Genomic DNA, 7,722 nt, shown 5'->3' with positions numbered 1-7,722 from the left:
CTATTATTTTTTTTTAACTTACAGCTACAAGGCTTCCCACAAAGAAAACTCCAGGCCCTGGGTAGATTCACTGAAATGACACCAAATGCTTAGAGAAGAAATAGTATCAATTCTGCACAGACTGTTCTAGAAAACTGAAAAGGAAAAAACACTCCACAACTCCTTCCCTGAGGTTAGCATTATTCTGATAGCAAAAATAGACAGTTATTACATAAAAAAAATCAAAAATTATAGGCCAATAGCATTCATATACACAGATGTAAGCATTTTATTTTTTTAAACAAAATTTTAACAAATTGAATACGACAACATATTTATTTGTATGTATCTTTTAAAAAATGCATCATGAACAAGTGGGATTTATCCTAGGAATGCAAGGTGGATTTAACAGTCAAGTATCAGTCAGTATAATTCACTGTATTAACCAACTTGAATATAAAACTCTATTATCATCTCAACAGAATCAGAAGAAATAGTTGAAAATAATCCAACATTTATTCCTAATAAAACCTCTAAAAAAACTATGAATTAAAGGGAATTTTCCCAACCTAATAGAAATGGCACCTACACCAAACCTATAGCTAACATCACGTTTAATAGCGAAAGATTGAGTGCTTTCCACCTAATATAAGAAACAAGGCAAGAATACCCATTTTCATCACTTCTATTCAACATTGTACTGGAGGTTCTATCCAGCAAAGCTAAGGCAAGGAAAAAAAAAGTGACATTTAAACTGGAAAGGAATAAGGAAATCTTCATTCACAGATGACAAAAATATGGACTTGACAAAAAGGTTACCAGAAATAGTGAGTGAGTTTAGCAAGGTTGCAGGACGTAAGTTCAGTATACAAAAATCAACTGTATGTCTACATATTAACTAACAACAAAAACTGGAAATGAAAATTATGAAAACAAGACCACTTATAAATAATAAACAATGTGAAACACTATAGGATAAAACTGGCGAAAGACATGCAAGACCTGTACACTGAAAATTGCAAACATTGCTAAGAAAAATTAAAGAGACTTAAGTAAGTGGATAGATAAACATTGTTCATGAATGGGAAAACTCAGTATTGTTAAGATGTCAATTTTTCACAAATTTATCTATAAATTCAAGGAAAACTCAATCATAATCCCAGTAGGCACTGATTTTAAAATTCATATGTAAGTGCTAAGGATTAAAATAGCCAAAGAAACTTTGAAAAGGGAAAAAAAATTGTAACACTAATGCTATCTGAATGCTTCAGGGAGCCTGGGGCTCAGTCAGTTAAGCATCTGACTCTTGATTTTGGCTCAGATCATGATCTCAGGGTCCTGGAACTGAGCGCCACATGGGGCTCCATGCTCAGCAGGGAGTCTGCTTAAGGATTCTCTCCCTCTCTCCCTCTCCCTCTCCCCGCACTCATGCTCTCTCTCTCTAAAAAATAAATAAATCTTTTAAAATAAAAGAATTATTATAATGCTTCAATAATCAAGGCAATGTATCAAGATAAATAAATAGACCAATGGAACAGAAAAGAGAGTACTTCCCTTAACATTTCTTGTAGTGCAGTTTTGCAGGGATAAATTATTTTAGCTTTTGTTTGGTTATACAAAGTATTTTCCTTTCTTTTTTGAAAGATGTTTTCACTGGGTATAGCATTCTATGCTGATAATTCTTTCTCTTTCAGTTTTTCTTCTAGCATGCATTCTGATGATAAGTCTACTATCATCCTTATTTTTATTCCTTTGTGAGTAATGAGCCCCCTGTCCCCAACCTACTGTCTTTAAAACTTTCTCTTTACTGCTGGTTTTAACTGGTTTTGATTATAATTTCCCTTCCTGTTTTTTGAGGGGGCAGGGAGGAGGCTTGGATTTTTTTTTCCTGATTATTTTTCTGTCGCCCTCTTTCCTATCCTTCAGGAACTCCAATTATACAGATATTAAGTTGCCTGAAGTTGCTCCACAGTTCTGCTCATTTTTTAAATTATGTCTGTTTCATTTTTAATTGTTCATGACATTAAGTTCACCAATCTTTTCTTCCGTAATGTTTAATCGCACTTTTCCAATTGAGATCAAACAAGGGGATGCCCTGCCTCTTTGTTTCGGTTCTCATACTGTAAACAAATATCCTTTTCCTGGTTTAATTACTGCCACATTTTTTCACATTTTTGTGCTTTTTATCAGTGATGCTGCTGCTTAAAATGCCCTCAAGCACAGTGCTGAAATGCAGCCTAGTGTCCCTAAGTTCAAGAAGGCTATACAGTGCCTTATGGAGAAAACATATGTGCTACAAGTTTTTTTTCCAGGTATGAGTTACATAATGCTGTTGGCCATGAGTTCAACATTAATAAATCAAATATAGACACAGATATGATAACTTTACATAGCAACACATATAAAAAACAAGGTTATATATCAATTGGTTGACAAAAATACTGTGACCAAGGATTCACAGGAACCTAACCCACTATTTTCCCTAGAAGCAATGGTTCAGTATTTGCTAATTCAACATTCATGGTGACTTTATAGAATACAGCTACCATGAACAATGAGAATCAACTATATATTAGCTCTGATGTAAAGCAGATCAATATCCATGCTCTAATAGAGGTTTCCCATGCTGTGTTCAATCTAGTGAAAGAAAGGAATCATTCAAGTTAGATGGATGTAATTGTATTAATGGTAAGGAGTTGCACCAAGGTTAAGTAGCTAGAAAGAAGACCAGGATTGAAGGGTATTCAAATTTATGAATTTACTGCATCATCACTGTTTCCCCAAACAGAATGATCTTGTCAATTAAAAGAATAGTTACTATCTTAAACTTTCTTCAGGGGTTCCTTGGCCTGAAACATAAATCCTTTCACAGTTCACCCACTCAATAAATATTCACTCACACTATGATGTGCCAGGCCTTGTGCTCAGATTTGAGGTTAGAAACTTAAGAAGACTGAGCTTTTGTCCTGCACTGGATCAGAATAAGAAGGGAGAAAACAGGTGAGCAGTATCAGTACTGTGTGCTACATAGTAGGATAGATGTGTCTGAGGACAGCATAGAAGTGCAGGGAAGATTCCCCAGTCAGCTTTGGACGTGAGGTCTTTGGGGAACCTTGAAGGAAATGAAATTTAAGCTGATTCTTGGTGGTTAAATAGGAGTTTCTCAAAAGAAAGGCAGCTGGAGAAGCAGCAGAGGAAAGATCCTTAGGAGACCTAAGGAAAGACCAAAGAGTTCAGAGTAGACAGAAAAGCAATTGAAAGCATGCAAGACCTTACACATATATGTCAGGTTAAGGAATTTGGGCTTTATTCTGCAGGCAAACCAGAGCCATGAAAGAGTTCTAAGCAGGAAAGTGACATGGCCAGATTTGCACTTTTGAACGGTCCTTCTAGTTGCTAAAGATGCATTTGATGGGGAGCTATACTGGAGGCCAAAAGACGAGTAAGGAGCACTCAGCAATAATCAAAAGGTGAGAAAAGAGTAGCCCTGAATATGGCAGTGCTGCTTCCAAAATGTCCCATCCATTCACTAATGCTTTAGCCACATCAACCACCTGTTAACACCCCGTACAGATAATTTCTTTCATGGTTCTGCGCTTTGATGTGCCATTTTTCCCCTGCCTGCAATTGTATCCCCTGCATTTGTCTAGTTGGAAAGCTCCCATTAATTCTTAAGTACATTTCTACTTTCAAGTCTTTGTCCATACCCTCAAGCAGAGCCTGTTTCTCCTTAATCTCTATTTTCAAGCTCGCCTCCACTACACTACCCTAGAACACCCGTAAATCCTTGTTAATCAAGCAGAGGTCTTAAAATCTCAACCAAACTGAGATCTGCTTGAGGACAAGGATTATGTCCTGTACATCCCCCACCTGGACAAAGGTGTTGCTACATGCTGTAGATCAGGGGCCCTCAAACTAGAATGCATCAGAGTCTTTTGGAGAGCTGGTTAAAACACAGGCAGACGCTCTCCAGAGTTTCTCATTTAATAATGTCTGAGATGGGGCCTGAGAATTTCATTTGTAACAAATACCTAGATGATCCTGATGCTGGTCTAGTGACCACACTTCAAGAAACACTGCTCTAGAATTCCAGACTGTAGACTCCCAAGGTCATGAAATTACCTCCAACATCCTCTGGGTCTTGGCTGTCTACCATAGGCATGCATCTGTGTGTGTGCGTGTGTGTGTGTGTACATGCATAGAAATGTTGAGCAGAAATGCGTATGCTTTTCCTTCTTGCCTAAAAATGTGTCAACATATCTATCCTTGGGAACAAAGATTCTTAGTCATAAATCGTCATTTTGATCACTTTAGGTTATTATCCTTTAAAAGAGCTATCCCATTTACCACATACCTATGTTCTAGCCATACAGATCACTGAGTTTTCCATCCATTACTATGTGCCCTAGAATGATTTTTCTCCATATTCTCAACTGCAGATGAAACTAATCACCTACAAGAAAACTATTTTTTTCACCAAAAATCATGAAACGTATTGCTCACTTTTAAAACCTGAACTATTGTCCTTATGACTAAAACGTACAAAGGCTGACAATCGAAGCAGAATAAGAGGAGATCAAAAAGAAGGAATGGACTTCTCTAGCTAATGCCTCTGAAATGAATAAGAGTCATCTCAATTTTTTTTTTTTTTTTTTTGGTCCACCTGAGCCAGTGTTGATCATTCCACTGCATTGCCGAAGTAGTTTTTCTTTATAAAATTTATCCCATTTCCTTTTCATTTAGTTGTCAGACCTTCCTGGGGGTACATGTTCTCAGTTCATTTATTTTGTGAAATTCTGCATCACATTTTCTTCTGTCTTCATTGTAGTCTCCTGATATCTTCACAGTTTCTCTAGAAAAAAACAATAACAAAATCGCACACTAACACAGAAATGATTTACATGATCCTTTTCTTGGATCCAATAAGTGTCCCTGAGGCCTATCTACACAAATAGTTGTGGGTTTTCTGACATGCTTACTACCTTCATGAGCTCATGTATAATTTTTAAAAATACTTCCATCACAGCATGTTCTCTTTTATTTCTAAATTTTTCATTGAACTTTAAAATGATTACAAAGTTAGCAATTATCTCAAGGTAATTTCTATTTATTATAGAGTCTAATTTCCCTGGGGTTTTTCTTGTGGAGTTGCTTCCATAAATGTCCAAATTCTTTTCTCTAGTTACTTCTAACACAAAGTAATTTTCCACAGCCTTCTACATTATCTTGATGACTTTTCAGATCGCACACAAGTGAGTGAGTGTGTGATGTGTGTGTGTGTGTGACAGATGGAGAGAGAGGATGAAACTATAGGCTCCTGTATCTGCTTCCCTTCTCTTTTTGATATGTTAGCCCTCAGGGGCAGCTCTGCCATGGGGTACTAAGCTATTATATTTATCATCCCTGTGGGACTTCATCTCAGAAAGAACATGAGTACCTATAGATGTTTTTTACATGATTAGGGTTTGACACTTAACGATTTTGACAAGCTAAGAAACTTAAAAATGTCACATGAAAGCAAAGTAATGCAACTGAGCCTAGATTTCAGAGCCAAATGGACCCAGGTTTGAATGACAGCCCTGTCATTTACTAGCTATATGACACTGGGTAAGCTACAACTTCTCTTTGACCCTTGGTTTTCTTAGAAATTAAATTAAGATAACTGCTCTGAAGATAATTAAATGAGATAATACAGAAAAGCACTGGGAACAAATTAGATGTTCCAAAAGGCTAGTGCACACCTGCCTCTCTCTTACACACAAAAAACCTACATTTCTCAAACTTTAAGTATTTATATATTGTTTTACATTTTTAATACCTGTTACTACGCATATCTCCTATCCTTAACTCATGAGTGACATAGTTAGATCAAGTATTAGAGCTCTTATACAAATAAAAAAAGAAGAAGTTAATTCTTAGTGTGTATCTACTTTGCACTAGACCTTAGACTATTTAATCCTATAAAAATTACATAGGGATAGGATAGGGTAGGGATTATTTCCCCCCTTTCTATTGAAAAAGAATCTAAATTCAGAGAAGTAAATTAATTCAGCCAAGAACACAGAGCTAATAAGTGGCAAAGCTAGCCCAAGAACGCATACAGTGCCTTCACTGTATATCCACAACAGAATGTAGTGTGGTGAAGATAGGGTTCCAGAGAAAGCTGGCCTGCATTCAAATGGTCTGTGTTCTGGCCTAGGTTAGTTGCACTATTAGGGAAAATAATGTAATTTAAATTTCCTCACTGGTAAGACAGGATTTAAAATAGTGTCACGTACCCAGGGCTTTTGTGAGGATTAAATGTGTTAATTTCTCTAAAACTCTGAGCACAATGGTGTCTGGCACATAGGAAGGGCTTGATAAGTAGTATCTATTAGCAATTTTGCAAAGTGAAAAAACAGGTCATGTCTTCTGCAGGACAGAGTGAATGTGATTCAGATTTTTAAAAAATAAACAAAAAAAACTCTTATATTTCTACATGAAGCACTTTTCTTTACATTTCTAATATCCTCTGCCCAGAAGGGAAGAGATTAACCAAATGCAGCTCCTGATTTCAGACCAGAACTAAGGCAAGGTCATCCAAAACATCATTCTACCTCCTTTCCTTTCATTTCCCTATCATGAGGTGAGAATTATCTGAGAAACATAGCAAAGATAGCAGGCAATCACCAAAGGTTTTTGAACAAGGAGATAAAGGAATTGGGTTCTAGACAGAGTTTTAGACATTGGTTCTCAACTGGAGGTGATTTTGACCACAGGGGATACTTGGCAATTTCTGGAGATGGTCTGTGGTGGTGTTACTGGCATCTAGTGGGTAGAGACCAGGTACATTGCCACACATCCAAAAATGCACAGCACAGCTCCCCCAACTCAATAAAGAATTATGTCGTCCAAAAGATCAAAGTGACAAGACTGAGAAATCCTGACCTAAAAGATGGAGGAAGAGTGACTTTGTGGAGGATGAAAGAAAAGAAGGGGGGAAACCAGGAATGTGGCCATTGCAATAACCCAGGAAGAAAATGATGACCCTAGAAATACAGGTGACAAAATGTAGGAAAGAGGTGAATATGAAGGAGGTGAACAAAACAGAATTGGCGTTACTTGGTGAATAGTTAGAGCTGTAGCAGGTGTGTTCGTTGGCTAGGGCTGCTGAAGACTGGGGACTTAAAAAACAGAAATCTATTTTCTCCCAGTTCTGGAGGCTAGAAGCTCAAGATCAAGGTGCGGGCAGGTTTAGTTTCCTCAAAGGTCTTTCTCCTTGGCTTGCAGATGGCCACCTCCACACGGTCTTCTCACTGTTCGCATGCATCCCTGGTGTCTCTCTGTGTGTCTGAATTTCCTCTTCTTATAAGGACGCCATTCAGGTTGGATTAGGGCCCACCCTAACAGCCTTACTTTAACTTAACCATCACTTTTAAGGTCCTATCTCCATACGCACTTTCAGAGGCACTGGGGGTTAGGACTTCAACCCTATGAACTGGGAGGAGCCGGGGGGGGTGGTCACAATTCAGCCCACAACAGCAGTTAAAGAAGGAAGAACAGTCAAACAGGCTTTGGTGACTGGAGGAACCATCATTAAGAAATTCAATTATCTAATAGGAACAAACAAATTCAAAACTCAGTGCCTAGAAACAACATCAATTTATTATTTCTCATGATTCTGTTTTTTGGTCAAGTGATTCTTCTCTCACACCACACTGGCTGGGGCTATGGGTTAGCTGGATGATCCAGATGGCCTCATTC

The sequence above is a fragment of the Leptonychotes weddellii genome, chromosome 10 (genome assembly GCF_054177405.1).
Source record: "Leptonychotes weddellii isolate Sample4059 chromosome 10, ASM5417740v2, whole genome shotgun sequence".
In the NCBI taxonomy this organism is placed as follows: Eukaryota; Metazoa; Chordata; class Mammalia; order Carnivora; family Phocidae; genus Leptonychotes; species Leptonychotes weddellii.
Note: the sequence above shows the minus strand (reverse complement) of the source record.